General features: G+C 46.7%; 1 protein-coding gene across 3 annotated transcripts in view; it reads right to left on the bottom strand.

Annotated features, from left to right (window-relative positions):
- Positions 1-15,892, bottom strand: part of LOC137438252 (ADP-ribosylation factor 1) — a 28,294-nt gene extending 12,402 nt beyond the window's left edge. The window contains exon 1 of one of the 3 annotated variants that reach the window (XM_068133346.2): positions 15,668-15,892. The gene's annotated coding sequence lies outside the window, so the exon portion shown is untranslated. The remainder of the gene's footprint in view (positions 1-15,667) is intronic. The other 2 variants (XM_068133348.2, XM_068133347.2) reach the window with 2 other exon arrangements.
- Positions 15,893-17,647: the final 1,755 nt, after the last annotated feature.

Genomic DNA, 17,647 nt, shown 5'->3' with positions numbered 1-17,647 from the left:
TGGCAGGCCACTCCATATGCTCCACACCACGGTCAGCAAGAAAGTGTTGGATCATGCAAGCACGATGAGGCCGTGCATAGTCATCTTGGAAGACAAAGTTTCCTCGAAAGGCTGCACGAGCAAATGGAAGCAATGTTTCTTCCAGAATGGCCCTGCACTTGAACTGGTTCAGGTTTCCATTCAGAACAACCAGGTCAGTTTTGCCCCCTGCATGAAAAGCAGCCCAAACTGTCACCCCACCACCTCCAGCTTGGACTCTTGGCACTATACAATCTTTGTTGTAGGCTTCATGCACTTGTCTGCGCACATGGACGTGGCCATCTTGACGATAGACCAGAAATCTACACTCGTCACTGAAGATCACGTGATTCCAGTGTCCTGGCTGCCATTGACGGTGCTCTCTGGCCCACTGCAATCGGCGCTGGTGGTGTTGTCTGGTCAGGCGTGGCTTTCTCAGGGGATGCCTGGCACGATAGCCTGCTTGAACCAGTCATTGGTTGACTAGCCTTCTGGATACAGGCACATTTGTCAGTTGCTGCCACTCAGCCCTAAGCTGATTAGCTGACTTGGTACGGCCATTGCGGAGTAACCGGTGCAGCTGGCGATCATCCCTCCTTGTGGTTCTGCGGGGATGTCCTGGCCTCGGTATTGGAGTAGGGACACCCCTCTGAGCATTTCGTTTCAGGATCTTTTGACACCTGACCTTGAGTGATGCCATACTGCCGAGCAATAGCATGGTCTTTCATGCCGTAATTTCGTAAAACCACCACTCCATGACAAACAGCATTGTCGAGTTGACGGACCATCTCCAGAGGAAGCGGCAATAACTTTTGGAGACGTGCAGCAGTTGTTTTCCACTAATACAGAACGCAACAACCCTTGTATACCCGACTGTGAAGCCAATCGTCAAATGCACCTGTCCGTACATTTTGCCCCACCACCTGTGATATAATCCTGTTGTTGACTTCTTGCTGCGACAGACAATCAGTGACATGATTCTTTTAACAAATAAATCACCAAAGTGTAAAAGAAACTCGCAAGATTGATATACCAAGTTAAGAAAGTAAACCCAAGTCAAGGGAAAAAAAATATTCCATATTAAATGCCAAGTCTGCGCGCGCGCGCGCACGCACGCACGCACGCACACACACACACACACACACACACACACACACACACACACACACACACACGAAAGTCTAACAGAGGCCTAGCCAGGCTTGTTTGATACTTTAGCTGAAGAGGATAGTATGACCTGGGTGGAGATACCAGCTAGCAAATAATATATACTAAATTATTTTGAAGTACTCCAAGTCTCTAAGCTGTCTGTCACCATGGAAACGAAGAGATTGCATTGACACACCATATGGTTTATTATCGATGTTGGTAAGTTAGTCAACACTATCAAAGTGACCGAAGCACCATCCCGACACACACCACTGTTTGTTATGGAGTTTGTTATGATTTACGGCGGCCGGAGTACAAATCCTGCCACCAACCTCTGAGAGAGGACCCAGTGAGTTGGTACTCATTTTGCCGACTTGGGAAGAACGACAGGCTGAATCGACCACCACCTGGTGTTAATTCAACAGCTGACCGTGATTCAAAATCGGGGCCCCAGGATCCCAAGCCCTCCGCCCTAACCGTTAAGCCAACACCAGGCTTAGGGTGGTTGGAGGCAGTCATAAGAAATGCTTCAAAGTTTGAAGAGACCTTAATCAAAGTTTTAATTATAATTATATTATCTGGGGAGAAGGAAGCATTGATATCTGGGCATTGATACCTCAATATCTGGGCATTGAGGAAGTTTAATAGTGGAGGAATGGTTGATCAGAGTAGTGATGGCAATGTACAAAAGAGCGCGCACAGCTGTAAGGACGAAGGACGGGAACAGTGGTGAGTTTGAGGTGAAGGTGGGAGTGCATCAGGGGTCGGTACTAAGTCCACTACTATTTGTAGCTGTGATGGAGGTGCTGGCTCAGAACGTAAAGGAGGGTTTACCATGGGAGTTGTTGTATGCAGATGATCTGGTGTTGATTGCGGAAAGTATGGATGGACTGAAGGAAAAGATGAACAAGTGGAAGGAATGTATGGAGACAAAAGGTCTGAAGGTGAATATCGGAAAGACGAAGGTGATGGCAAGTGGTAAAGCATGTGGTGAGGTGGAAAGAACTGGGAAGTGGCCGTGTGCTGTGTGCAGGAAGGGTGTCGGAGTGAACTCAATTCAATGTACAATGTGCGCTGAGTGGGTTCATCAAAAATGTAGTGGTTTGAGAGGGTCATTAACCAGTGTGGCAGCTACATTCAAGTGTAAGGTGTGCACAGAGGGAGCTGCAGATGGAGGAAATGTTGAGTTGGATCTTGGAGACGGCATGAAGCTGGAAGGTGTGAAAACATTTTGTTACCTGGGAGAGATGCTGAATGGAGAAGGTGGATCAGACTCGGCAACGGTTGCTCGAGTGAGATGTGCATGGAAGAAGTTTCGGGAACTGAGTGGCGTACTGACGAGGAGGTGAGTGTCGTTGAAGCTGAAGGGAAAGGTGTATGCTGCATATGTGAGAAGTGTTATGATTTATGAGAGCGAGATATGGGTCATGAACGTAGAGCAGCAACGAAGGCTGGAAAGGGTGGAAATGCGAATGGTTCAGTGGATGTGTGGAGTATCGTTGAGAGAGAGGAAGCCAAATGATGAATTGTGAAAGATGATGGGGATAGAGCCTGTGATGGATGCTGTGAAGAGAAACAGTTTGAGATGGTTTGGTCATGTGTTGAGGAAGGATGAAAGTGACTGGTTGAGAAGAGTGATGGAAATGAATGTGGAAGGAAGTCGAGGACGGGGAAGACCGAGAACGACTTGGCTAAAGATGGTTGAAGAAGAAATGCGGGCCAGCGGGTTAACAAGGGGAGATGCAGAAAATAGGGCAAAATGAGAAGATTGTTATGGGAACCGCAAGGCTAACCCCTGCTCTTGCAGGGAAAATGGCCTTTTAAAATGCCTGTTGTTGTTGTTATATTATCTGGGGGGAACGCACCCCCCCACCCCCTCAGATATAAATCACCCTGTTGTTATAATTTCAGTTCCCCCCAATCATAAAGTGTGATAATTGCCCCAACGCCACCAACGAGGTATATAATGTAATAGATGAACATTCCCTAAAGGGTGTTGAAAGAAACATAACTGGAAAAGCCAAATGGCATTACATTACACCTTTCAGAAGCGTAATTGTCAGCTATAAAACTCACCCAATATCTATACCTTCTTCTACTACGAATGGATGAGGTGTGCGTGTGAGTGTGCCATACTTTTTGACGTCTATTAAATAATTACAATAAATAATTACGTACGATTCCAATGTACCTTTTAACCCTTTAGACTGCTGAGACCACTTATACCTTGGAAGACCCTTTAACACTTGACCCAAAGGACCCAACAGATCCAAAAGTCCCCTGGGGACACAAAAGACCCAGATAACCCAAACATCCCCGAAGACCCACGAGTCTTGATGGATGTAATTAATAGATGTACTCGCATTTCAATAGTATGTAATTAATAGACGTACTCATGTTCCATTATTTCCAATTTACCATGTACCATTATCATCATTATTTGTCCTCTACCCGGAGGGGACGATTGGTTTGCTCTTTGTCCGTATGTCCCCCATACCCTTTAACAAATTCAACTGAAACTTGGAAGGGAACATGTATTGCAAAGAAATTCGTCCTCTTATTATCATCATCATTTATATTTAACATTAACATTTTTATTTCAATTGGGGACTATTATCATTATTATAATCATCATAATGTGCTATTATCATTATGTACCCATATAATCATTATGAATGTCATTATTGTCATCATTATGGACAATTATCATTATTATGTGCTATTATCATTATGTACCATGATAAGTATAATTAAGACGTAATTAATACACATACAGTACTCACATGTAGTGCAGACAAACAGACCCAATTGCAATACCCTCTCCTCTAGCAAGGGAAGCTACGGCACTCAGTAGAATGCATACCCGCCAGGCTGAACAGGTTATGTTTTGCATCCCACTTGTAGGCCAGATCTGGATTCGGACCTGAACCAAAATCAAATCGGCTTGTTCTTGTCACCTATCGAACTCATCCACAACTTTTTTAAATATCATGCTATATATCATTTTTGGCCTGATCACTCAAGGTGAAGAATCAGTAATAATTAAAAAAAATATTCTGGGAAATGTATCTTCACCAAAATCGAACCAATTCTTCCTTGTTACACACCCAACTTATCCACCAAATTTTGTCCAAATCCATCCACAATTTTGAGAAACAGACAGATATACAAACAGACAAAGAGACAGGGGTCAAAGCAACCTCTGCCCACCTTTGGTGGCAGAGGTAACTGCACCCAAAAATATAAGGTCACTTTTGATATCCAAACAAATTTCTCTCATCAGAAAATCAATGCATCGGCGAGCCTTTCGGAGAGTTGACACAAATATCCAGCTTAATCACTCGGATATTTTAGGAATCACTCGGATATTTTTAGAACGATCATGGATTTCTTTTGTAACCTTTGCGAAAATGCCATTTCAAAGACATTCTAATCGTATGAACGGTTCTTTCCAAAAGCTTAAGACTAGAGACTCTCTTGTACTATTTTTAAATACACACCTATATTGTAATTGGGAGCACAAGCTCCAGTTAACACATCGCAGCATGGTTCTCAAAACATTATCGTAACAAGAAATAGCAGAGATCGCAGACCCTCGCTAGAGTGGCTTTTAAGGCTTTGTGTTAAAACAAATATGGCGGCCGAACCACATGACCGATAACGTCATCATTTTTTTTGCCCTCCACCAATTTATCCCTAGATGACGCTCAAGAAATTTCATCTTGATCGGATGAAGTTTTGTACTTGTCCAATAATGACGTCATCATTAACATATGTTATTCCCCATGGAGAGTTCTTTACAATGAGCCATGTCATTTTTTTTCTATTCAGCACTTTCAGAGATAGAGGTGCAAAGTTTTTCGGGTTTTCAAAGATGGTGCCCGTAGCACGTGACATGTCATCATAATTATCATTAAAAATTATACAGGTGGAGGTGCACCTATGGTGAAAATTTCCTGTCGATCAGACCAACAGTTGCAGAGAAAATCATATTTATTCTGGGCGGACAAACGGACTCGAATGCAATACAGTCTCCTCCGGCGAGGGTAACTAGAGTTCATGGAGCATGATACCCAACGCAGTTACTTAAATTCTAATAAAATAATGATATTGTTATGAATTTGGTAATGCAACATCTAGAGCTAGGTAGATCTGAATAGGTAGGTATTCGGCTGTCGTGACAGGGACTCTACATGTAATAAGTTCTTGATGTTTAGGCGTTTGTCGGGGTAAGATGTATGATTGTGGATCTACCTGGAGGTCCGAGTGTTAAATAGTGAGGGATTAAAGGTAACGCCCCTGTGAGTATCACCTAGTAATCAAACCTTTGTCCTTTATGGCACTGCAAACCACATAAACATTAGTTAGGTCCTTAGCGCAACATTAAATAATCCCCTTTCCCTGACAAGGACTTCGTATTAAATTGACAGGAAACCAGGTCAAAAACACCACCACAATTGGCCGCCACCGTGTACACCTCCAAAGGCCTAAAAACCTGGCCGGCACGTGTTATGCCAGGACCGCAGGGTCGCGTAACGGGGGAGATGTCAGGAGTCGCGAGAGGCTTTGATTGGCTGAGGAGTGCGCAATGTGACGTCATCGGCCACCAATATAGGCGACGGTCGGACGCCATTTCAAGAGTTGAGTTGAGTTCGTGGCAGGCACTGCAGACGCAGGCAGGCACCAGAGAGTTGAGCGGTGGTGGAGAGTTGGAGAGGACACGCCATTCCAGTCGCAGTTCGAGTGCAGTTCGGGTTGTAGGGAGTCGCAGGAGACACACGAGAGCACACCCAGTTGGCACTGAGCAGTTCGTTGGCACTTGGCTGCCAGCACTCCCGCGTCGAGTCGAGTGGAGTTGAAAGGAGTCCTTCCTGTCCCTGGTCAAGTGGAGCCGCTGGCCTGCGTCGGACGCGTGGTGCTTGGAGCGAGGGGCCTCGTGGTGTGCGATCGGGCCGGAAGGAGCGGTGCTGGACACCAACAATACAAGACGACAAAGACAGATAAGCCCGATCTCCGCGTATATTTTGAACGACGGGACGTGTTATTTTCGTGATTAATCTCCCTCGTTTGTGTTTGCTGTCAGTCGTGTGGGGACGTCCCGATTTAGGTTTATTAGAGTTATTAGATTTACCGGCGGGCTTTTTCACTGGCTTTACTTTTCCTAATAAACCCTTATATTACTTTTTGTACATAATATCTGAACGCAGTTTTCCTGGGTGTTTGATTTTAATAGATAAGGTTGCGGAGCCTTCGCTGCGCCCCGCCATTCCGCGCGTTGGTGTTGAACTTGAGTCCGCCATTGAGTGTTCGCCTCGGGAGTTAAAGTCTCGCAAATCGGTCATCCGTAACTGTGGTGTTAATCACGGTTACGCGACAAGTGGTGTCAGGAGTGTAGGATTTGAACCCGTCGGACAAATTTTTTTGTCCGCGGCGAGACATCGACACGGTCGGGCGTACATTGCGTCCGACGTTCGAACGCAAAATTTGTATAGGCGAGGCGGAGAAATTTAATAATCAATTGGGCATACGGAGCGCGATATCGCGTCTTCGTCAAATTTAAATTGTGTTACTGGAATTATTAAAATAAATACGCGCGCGGGAAACAATCTTCCGGAAAGCGGATGTCGGAAATTGACGAGATGGAAGTACGCAGCGAGGCCTCCGTCAGCGTCGGGAGTGAGCCGGAAATGGGGGATAAGGAGGATAGCGTTGGAACTTTCCCCGCCGCTGGGACGGCCCCGATAGATCTCCAGACCATAGTAAATTTAATAAATGCTCAGAGGGCCGAGGGTGAGCGAAACCTTGCAGAAATTCGGGGAGACATGAGGGCTCAGAGTGAGCGATTGGAGAACCAAATGGGGGTAATGAGGGACGAAGCGAGGGCTCGGAGTGAAAAATTGGGGGCAAGGAGGGACGAAGCGAGGGCTCGGAGTGAAAAAATGGGGGCTCAGGAGCCGGGAATGGCAAAATTGGGAATTGCACAGGGAATGGCAATTGAAGTAAATGGGGAGACCGCAGGTCCACAGGTGGATGGGGAATGTCCACAGGTGGATGGGGAATGTCCACAGGTGGATGGGGAATGTGTACAGGTAGAGGGGGAATGCCTGCAGGTAAACGTGGAGAGTCCACAGGTGAGCGGGGAAGGAAATTTGGAATGTGAGAGTTGTAATGGGGAATGTTTCCCACATTCTGGCCTGGTTGTTTATCGGGACCGTGTGGATGTCACAACACCCCAACCGGGGGATGAATTTGGAATTGTGCAGCACCAGGGCGGTGGTGCGGAGCAAGAGGGGGTAGAGTTTTGGGGGGTCCATGCGATAGAGCCGGACCGGGTATTTATTGGGGATATTGATCAAAGCCTGGCGGGGCCAGGAATGATTTGTGATGAGGATGATTTGATCCAGCGGCTGGAGACCTGTGACAGTCCCATGGAGGTAGAGCTTGTTCAGGCCCAAAGGAGTCTGGGGGAAGAGGTGAGTTGGTCCGAGGAGGTGGTTGGAATGACCGAGGGGACGCTCACTGTACACTGCTATTTGGAAACAGAGGCTCCAAAATTGGACAACCAGTTGGGGGAGTGTGTTGGCTCCGGGATGGATTTGGATCTTGGAGGATCGGGAGATAGAGCTTCTGGAGATTTGGTCCCTGTAGGGAATTTGGATCAACTGCAGGGAGGGGCAGAACAACCGGTGGTAGAGGTTGTTCCCTGCAGCTGCGGTTTGGCAGTGGGAATGAAAATTTGTAAAATAAAATTTAAAATAAAATTACAATGGGAACTTGATTTGGAGCAGCCATGGTGGGGATTGGTCCCCGGGCTGCGGGATTTGGACATGGAGAGGTCATGGGTGATGGCCTCGGGCAAAAGTTGCCCCTTTCAAAATTTGGGTATGCCGGCCAGCTGGGGGGCTGTGATGGCGAGATTTGGACGTGGGGTCCAGCCTTGGGTGTCGAGGTACGACCTGGGTCCCACGGGGGGTCTGGTGGAGTGTGGCGTCCCTTGTCCGTCGGGGCGCCGTCCGAGCTGGTGGCTCGGGCCGGCAGGGTCACCGGACCCTGGTGGGGGTTAAGACCTCCAGGGAGGTCCGAGGTGGTTTCTCAAGCCTGGGATGGCAAATATTGAGGACCACTAGGGGGAGGTGTTGTGGGTCGCGCTTTGGTGGTGGCACTGCGGACGGCCAACTTGGGACTGATGTGGTGACCACCCGGGCATGCGGCCTGGCACTCTCCTCCAGGGACTCTGGGACAACCAGCATGTGGTGACCTGGCATGGTGGTTGGTCTATGGACGCGGGTCAAACCGAATGGACAGGGATGGAGATAGCCTGCCGGACAACCATTGGGGCATCTGTGGAACGTGATGGTGTGAGTGACCTTCCACAGATGCTCCGTTGTGATTTATGGACTCTCGGGTTGGGAAGAGAGCCATGGGGATGTGAATCGGGAGATGTGTAACGAGCCGAGCATATGGGCCATGCTCGGCTGGCATGTGTATGGCAAAGCATCCTTCTTTGGTGAGGTTAGTAAAATGTGACAAATGGTTGGCATGGGTAATTTGTGGGTTAGATGGAAATTTAAGGGTGGATTTTGAAATGCCATGGTGGACACTGTATAGTGACGCCATTATTGATCCAGGTGTGTAGACCAAAGTGTTGGAGGCTGTGATGAAATTAATAGGGTAGCAAGACACAGCTTTCAACTGGTTGCGGGGGCAACTGTGCTGATATTTGGGACGCGGGATGATGGGGATGTAGTTGTGTAGCCTGAGGGTCAACGTGGTGCTGTGCGTGTCCGAGGTGTGTGGACCATGTCTTCTGGGTGGGTCTCCTGGTGGAGCATGGCTGTTGACTGGACCTTGGTGTGGTCAAGTGTGGGTGAGCACTGGGGGGCTGCAGTTCTGTAGTCGGACTGGGGGATGATGGGGAGGTGCAGGGGACGTGGCTGTAGGGATGCCACGCACTGCGACCGTGCCCCCCAGGGCCGAGGTTGTGTGTGCGGTAGTGTGTGTTGTGGCAGCAAGTGCTCACCACATTGGCCAGCTGGGGCTGCTGCAGCTGTGTTCCTCGCAGGGGGGTCGAAGGATGGATGGTGGGTCGCACCCTTATGGACACTCGGGCCATGTTGGCGTTTTGACTGCTCACCTTGTCCCGGTGACCCTTGCACGGTAGAGGTGCAGAGCTGTCGTGGCCACAGGTAGTTGTGTAGTGATGATCACCGTTGGATGCGGATCCACATACCTGCCAGTGTAGTGGGGACAAAAGAGAAATTTGGAAGGATTTGGTAGGCCCAATGTGAAATTTGGGGAATTGTAGTGGTGGATGACACCCTTGAACCTGACCAACCTGCAACTACCTGCACTTAAGGTGAGTGCTTTGAGGAGTACTGTCCCAGGCTTCAGGATTTGCTTTGGGAAATTGGGGACATGTAATTTGGAGTTGGGAGGCGGGTGAGAGTGATGACATGGCCGGTGAGGGGATGGAATGGGAGCCACAGTGTCTTGTGGGTGGCGTATGTTTTTGTATTGTGGTTACGTGTTTTGATGTGGTCGTGAGAGTGGAACCTGGAGAGTGTGTGATGATTATTGGAGATAATGAGGGGTGATAATTGTGCTTTTGGAAATGTGCTTTTGGGAAGATGTGATGGTTTAAATGTGAACTGGGGGAATTTCACATGTAGCAGGCCATGGCAAGCCTTGTAACACCTTTTACACCATCTATGGAATTGTGCTGAGTTGTGTGGAGAATTGAATGGCAGTGGGGGAGGAAGTGTGTTTTGGGGTCTTGTGGGTGGGGAAGGTGTGTGTGTCCGCAGGTACAGAGCAAGCTCTGAGGAGCGATGCCTGCGGGCCCCCCTCTGCGGCAATTACCCCTGGCAGCCGGTGGTAACTGGAAATTGGAGCTCGTCGGTGGAGGGTCTGGTTGGGCGCCGCGGGGTGAGGAAGTCCCCCGGTGACCCGTGTTGCTGCGCGAAAGCAGGAGGCAAAGGAGCCTGGTGTGTGTGGAGACCCTCACCGGCGAGGTAACGGCGGAAAGGGGCTGTTGGGCTGTCACGGGGCCAAGAGGTAAAGGGGGGGGGGGGGCAATAAATTTGTAAGTCGGTTGACTTGTTTTTGGGACTGCGGGCACCACAGCCTGATGCGCCCCCACCATCTTTTGTGCGGTACCTCCCCGCTGCCTAGTTGAGGAATGCACACACACGTGAATGACATCAATGCCATGGTCCTGCAGGGGGTGTATTGAAATAAGTGCTTTGTTGATTTTTGAAATGCCTTGATGACCTATGGAATGAGAATGAGTGGTTAAGGGGTCGGTGTTGCATGAATGTGGGCGAAATCCACCGAGCCGTGTCACTCACCTGTAACATCTGGACAGGGCCCGTGGAAATTTAGTGGGATGCATTGGGGATGGCCCCGCAGGTAAGGTTGTGTCTTGTGGCATCCACCGGGGGACGCGGTCTGTAGACCGGGGTATGTACAAAGGTTAGAGTTTTGAGTTTTGGAAAGATGGTTAAGTTTTGTGGTTAAGTTAGTGTTGTGTGTTGTTGTTTCCTCCCTCCACAGGAACAACGAAGAAGATGTACATACTTGCATGATGGTTAAGGGGTTCAGCATGTTAAGGAAGTGTAGGTAGGTAGTCCGACTCACTTCCCACAGCCCTTCCTGATTTATTTCATAGGTTAATTAAGTGTGTGACAGTAAGTGTTAAGGCTGGAATGGTAGCCCTGCGGTGAACCTTGCAGGAGCTACGGTTCCAGGGGGGGGGCTGTGTTATGAATTTGGTAATGCAACATCTAGAGCTAGGTAGATCTGAATAGGTAGGTATTCGGCTGTCGTGACAGGGACTCTACATGTAATAAGTTCTTGATGTTTAGGCGTTTGTCGGGGTAAGATGTATGATTGTGGATCTACCTGGAGGTCCGAGTGTTAAATAGTGAGGGATTAAAGGTAACGCCCCTGTGAGTATCACCTAGTAATCAAACCTTTGTCCTTTATGGCACTGCAAACCACATAAACATTAGTTAGGTCCTTAGCGCAACATTAAATAATCCCCTTTCCCTGACAAGGACTTCGTATTAAATTGACAGGAAACCAGGTCAAAAACACCACCACAATTGGCCGCCACCGTGTACACCTCCAAAGGCCTAAAAACCTGGCCGGCACGTGTTATGCCAGGACCGCAGGGTCGCGTAACGGGGGAGATGTCAGGAGTCGCGAGAGGCTTTGATTGGCTGAGGAGTGCGCAATGTGACGTCATCGGCCACCAATATAGGCGACGGTCGGACGCCATTTCAAGAGTTGAGTTGAGTTCGTGGCAGGCACTGCAGACGCAGGCAGGCACCAGAGAGTTGAGCGGTGGTGGAGAGTTGGAGAGGACACGCCATTCCAGTCGCAGTTCGAGTGCAGTTCGGGTTGTAGGGAGTCGCAGGAGACACACGAGAGCACACCCAGTTGGCACTGAGCAGTTCGTTGGCACTTGGCTGCCAGCACTCCCGCGTCGAGTCGAGTGGAGTTGAAAGGAGTCCTTCCTGTCCCTGGTCAAGTGGAGCCGCTGGCCTGCGTCGGACGCGTGGTGCTTGGAGCGAGGGGCCTCGTGGTGTGCGATCAGGCCGGAAGGAGCGGTGCTGGACACCAACAATACAAGACGACAAAGACAGATAAGCCCGATCTCCGCGTATATTTTGAACGACGGGACGTGTTATTTTCGTGATTAATCTCCCTCGTTTGTGTTTGCTGTCAGTCGTGTGGGGACGTCCCGATTTAGGTTTATTAGAGTTATTAGATTTACCGGCGGGCTTTTTCACTGGCTTTACTTTTCCTAATAAACCCTTATATTACTTTTTGTACATAATATCTGAACGCAGTTTTCCTGGGTGTTTGATTTTAATAGATAAGGTTGCGGAGCCTTCGCTGCGCCCCGCCATTCCGCGCGTTGGTGTTGAACTTGAGTCCGCCATTGAGTGTTCGCCTCGGGAGTTAAAGTCTCGCAAATCGGTCATCCGTAACTGTGGTGTTAATCACGGTTACGCGACAATATTAACGATCGTTAAAAAACAAAATTTGAGGTCTTAGTGTTATTGAGGTAGACCAGAAGCAGTCCCGAACAGCACCCTTATACAAGACCCCATTGAACCTTCATTTAAATTGAAGTAATTTGTCAATACTGGACGTTTTTGGATGTATTATGAAAGCGATTTGTCAACTACATTGTTCAAGCATATAATTCAATTTTAATACAATAAAGATTGTAAAAAGGCGTATAAACAAATCAATGCTGGAATTTACTGCCATTTTTTGCAGCATCTATAATACCTCACCTTATCCAACACATTACATTAGTTATTTACATGTGTGGTTTGTGTCCTTTATGACGTCCATAAAACAGTAGCTTTCCTGTTTAATTTTTTTTTTTCTTTTCCTTTTCACTGCTAGGAACGCAGACAGAGCAAAAAATATCTCGCTCCTCTCTGCCCATGTGCGATTAGGAAGAATTCAGAGCTAAATTATTCCTAAATGGCAAACGCGTCTTCCTATTCACGTTCCGATTTGTGTTTAAAATAAAACATTCAATTTAAATAAGTTGTTTCTCGATCATAAACCGATAAGACGGACGGACACGACAATTGCTAACCACGTTTTTACCTTTGCGTGCGTTGGGTAATTAGAGGAGTTTGATCTTTTGCGCCATGAGAGGGCTCCGTCGCACCTTCTGACAGACCCACGAAAAGAGCTTTAAACCAACATACAAAGAAAGGAAACTTATTAAACCCAAATGTTGAAATCTCTGATTCCGATTCACCATACTCAGTAGAGTGTTGTTCACCTTAGTTCAGTAGTTCACCATACTCAAGAGTTTCAGTGCTGCTGAAGCCGATTCTTGGCAAGAGTTAGTTATGCTCGCTGCGTGGTTTGCCATTGCCTTCCCAGAAAAAAATCAGGGAAGGAATTTGGAATTTGGTAATGGTTCCTGCAATAGCTCACCGACTCTTTGTGAAGGACACCATGGGATCTTTAATGTCCACCAACCCATGCTGGCAGACGGGACTCCCAGTTTAATGTCCATCCGAGGGACGGCACACACATTGATGAATTATGATTCCTGTCACCAGGATAATAGTTTATAACTGGGTAGGGATTCAAACCCAGGCTATACAGCCTAGAGAAGTGTGTGCGCATACCTTTAGTATAGGTAGGCCATACTGCCAGCCCATTTTTGCATCCAGAGAGCAGGTAACTACTACTTTGTCTTGCAGAATATACACATGTCCGTCTGGCTCAGTTCCGCCATCTATTTAAATCCATTGGTGTTGTCTCCTTGATCTTGGGCATATATTATGATTCGTTCTCAGTCCCAGTTGAGCTGCCCTCTTCTAAGCCATTCCAAAGAGCCTTCTTTGTCTATCCATTCCAAAGAGCCTGGTGTTGGCTTCGCGGTTAGGGTGCTGGGTTGGGATCCTCGGATCCTGGGTTCTAAACCCTGTCGATCGCTGAATTAACACCAGGGGGGGTTGACTCAGCCTGTCATCCTTCCGAGGTCAGCAAATTGAGTACCAGTTCACTGGTAATTCCCTGTGTGTCGCAAGAGGCGACCAACAGGGTTGGCGGCAGGAAGGGCATCCGGCCATAAAACATTGCTTCAAAAAGGGGACCATGGTGCCCAAAAAAGGCCAATCCCCGCTCTGCGGGGAAAAATTGCTTCTAAAGGTGGTACTTCTATCTTTGTCTTCTACCTTCTGTATTTTGTCTTCTATCTTTGTCTATCCCCACTGTGTCAAATTCTTTTTTGCATTTTCCTGCTCTTTTGTCATTCTTTTGTAAGTTGTTGGTGTATATTTCTTGGTATTTCTTTTTATATATTTATTTGGTCTTTTTTTGCAATTGTCGGGGCTGTATTTGTTGCCATTTCATTTTCTGGCGCGGTATCTTCTATTCACACCTGTTTTTGGAAATTATTTGCAAGGTGAGTCAGGGATACTTTTTCAGGTTTGTTGTGTTCATGTTTGTTTAAAAATTGCATCCGGTAGTCTGTTGAACATTTCACATATTGTTAGTCCTAGACTCGTCGCTTTGTGCGACTAGTTGTGTGCATCATGTATATGTGTGCGTATGAGTATCAAGTACCATGTGCGTATGTATTCCGTACCATGTGTGGGTGTGTATCGTGTACGAATGTGTGTGGTATGGTGTGGTGCGGTATGGTTTGTATATAGCATGTACGATATGTACATGTACATTTTATTTGATTTAAATGCACTCCGAAACCGCTTGAAGGGACGGGTTAACTGTCGGTTGTACTCGGTGTGGGTAGGAAAGTTTTAGGTGGTAAAAAGCAAAACAAACAAATATCATACTCCTCTGGTTCAGGGAGGGGACGGAGGGTGAGAAGGAGGGGGGGGGGGGGGGCGGAGAGGAGAGTGAAGGGGGGTAGGCCCAATTCTGTCTATGAAAATGTGTATGGAATAGCATCACTACCGGTGGGAGGAAGATCATGTAACGAAAACGTGCCAATCCTGGAAGAATCAACTCGGCAGGAATTCTGGACTTCGCTTGTATATTCAAATCCCTATATTCCCTGAAACGCCTCCTTTCCCATCCCAAATCCGAGCTGTGGGTTTGATCGGTGGGACAGCTCTGAAGTGATATGCTCACTTCCAGTTGCTTGCCTGAAGATTTCCTGTCAAAATAAACAAATTCTGGGGCAAAGAGCACAAAATGCAGCATCAAGGAGCACGTCATCCTTGGGAGGTAACGAGCTGGCAGTTTTACCTGCAGGCACACTACGTCTACGCTCCTTACCTTACTCATGAAGGTATGGAAAAAATATATACATCATTAAATCATTGGGATGGAACGAGTATCACACGTTCAATCAGAAATGGCAGGTGAGGTGGACAACTCAACTCTCTAACAAAAATAAATAAAGTGACATCACAGGAGTGATTTATTTTAAAATTGCACAACTACCACCTACAAAGAAAATGGATAGCTTTACCTTTATATACTTACAAGTAAACTCAAATTAATTTCATTATAACATCGAATGATGAAAGTCCAAGAAAAATAAATAAATAAAAAGATCAAGAACTTGAGACAGTGCTGTCATGCAGAAAGGTACAAGTACAAATTAATTATGAATAATATACCAAAGCAAAAGGTGTCTGATACCGGGGGGTGGGGAACAGGTTCGGGAGTGGGCCCCATCAATGTAACCATGGCAATCGGGTTATACGAGGCTAAACTAAGGGAAGGTACGGGAAGGTACTAGGTAGCCTCTGATTTATTCACAAACCAATCAACATTCCCGGAACGCAACTCGAACCGTAAAGTGTATACCGAAACCACGGACCTCGACTAGTACGGCCTAATGCAGAAGAAGATGCCGAGCTGAAGGAACCTTGCAGGAGACATCGTATTCTTTACAAATAACAAAGGCTTAAAGTTAAACACCGGATTGAGACGATCATTGATCAATGCGAAAAACACCGAACGGAACCACGGTTATTACACTCACTCGAGCTTGAAGGGAGGAAACGTCAAGTTAAACACCAGGATACCTTGAAGAGATATACGAACGACGAAGGCGTTGACCGGTGAGACAAGCAACTGACCCTCAAGCCGTGCGAAAACGTTCGGCTAAAGTATACTTCAAAATGGCGGCCCCAATGCCGTATCACCACCCACGCCGGAAACCCCTCGCAATTAAATCCCTTCGTCACTTCCGGTTACGCATTTCCGGAACCTGAGATCCTTTTTCACAAATCGGCAATTTTATGATCTACCAATGTCGAGATATACCGCATATGTAACTATAATCCGTCGTTATTAAATTTAACGCAAATAGCTACACGAAGGGTGCGACATCCGCATGCAGGAGACAAGCCGAGTTGACGTGAGCAGAACATCGCTCTGAAACTCCAAAATTGACCAAGCCAAGGAAAACAATCGCTTGGACTTTCAGTAGAGCGAAATAACATTTGAAAAGGGATTGGTCAGTCGATTTTCCGTTTAAATAACGGGTTTTTCCACGACATATTTCGAGCAGATTAGATTTTATTTCAACTTTTACTTCAGCAAAATACCTCAAGAAATTATACGTTCTATGACGTCATTGCGCAGTTTGCGTTACGCGTCGGAAGGGTACGCGTGTGCTCCGCGCTCACATATATATGATTCTGTTCGTCGATAAATGAAGAAACTGTTCATGTTCGACGTTATAGAGTTTAAGCCTTTACGCTGCAACGTGTGGATTAGTATTGTCGTCACATGAGGTCGTTTAATGAAAAAGAGCATCAAATATCGTAAACTACTAGAGTGGCCTATCTAGATTTCGGTTCATGAGAGAACGCCATTGAGGACGAGATTGCTTTGTGGACACGGAGCACAAAGCTACATTTTATAGCCAAACAAGTTTTGCTGATCGATCTCGTCGGATCGATCAGTGAGTCCAAAAATGGTTATTTACGATTTCCGGTCCCAAGTCCAAATTCATCCTTTTCACCCCCAAAAGTCAGGTCAAGGACATATCATAAACAGGCAACGGCACTTCCCTCAAAATTTCCTCGGATTTCTCCTTTTCAGGAATTACCTTTAATAAATGGCCATTTCTTCCATATTATTAAGGAGTTCCTGCCAAATGTGTAAAAGGTCTTAATCTCATTGGTTCGGAACAACTTGGGGACGTCTCCCACTCTTGTATAAAGTCCTTATTCCGCTCTCAATTTCACTCTGACGGGAAAAACGTTTAGAATACGTCGAAAATTACCCTCGAAAAATTGGAAACCGGTCGGTTCCAAAATCCATCTTCGTGCCAGTTTGGCGCTTTTAAAATCATTCGGGTTTCTGTTCCGGTTGTGTAAGCTGGGTGCTGGGGGGTGTTTCAATAGGAATCCATCAATGTTCCAATGTTTTGTTCCATCAGCAAACCGCTTGTTATTGCTTGCCAAGCCAGCCGTTCCTTATTAACCGTTGGTGATACAAGGTGATTGGTGACGTGATGGAACACGCCCCTCACACACCTGGGTGAAGTGAAATCCACGAAGGCTTTAGCCGGAAGAGCCTTTTATTGCAGTCATAGACCAACCGTGACAAGAAAAACCAACAACTCCTAACACCACAAATCGTAACATAACAACAAACCCAGCTTGTAACACCACCAACAACTTGTAACACCAACAACAACTCTTAACACAACAACAAATCGTAACACAACAAAAAAATCGTTACACAACAACTCATAACACAACAAATCGTAACACAACAACTCGTTACACAACAACTGGTAACACAATAACAACTCGTAACACAACATCTCATAACATAATAACAACTTGTAACAAAACAACTCATAACACAATAACAACTCGTAACACAACAAATCGTAACACAACAACTCGTTACACAACTCATAACACAACAAATCGTAACACAACAACTCGTTACACAACAACTCATAACACAACAAATCGTAACACAACAACTCGTTACACAACAA

This window comes from Myxine glutinosa, chromosome 12 (assembly GCF_964187855.1).
Source record: "Myxine glutinosa chromosome 12, kmMyxGlut1.1, whole genome shotgun sequence".
Lineage (NCBI taxonomy): Eukaryota > Metazoa > Chordata > Myxini > Myxiniformes > Myxinidae > Myxine > Myxine glutinosa.
This window is presented reverse-complemented; position numbering and strand designations above follow the sequence as displayed.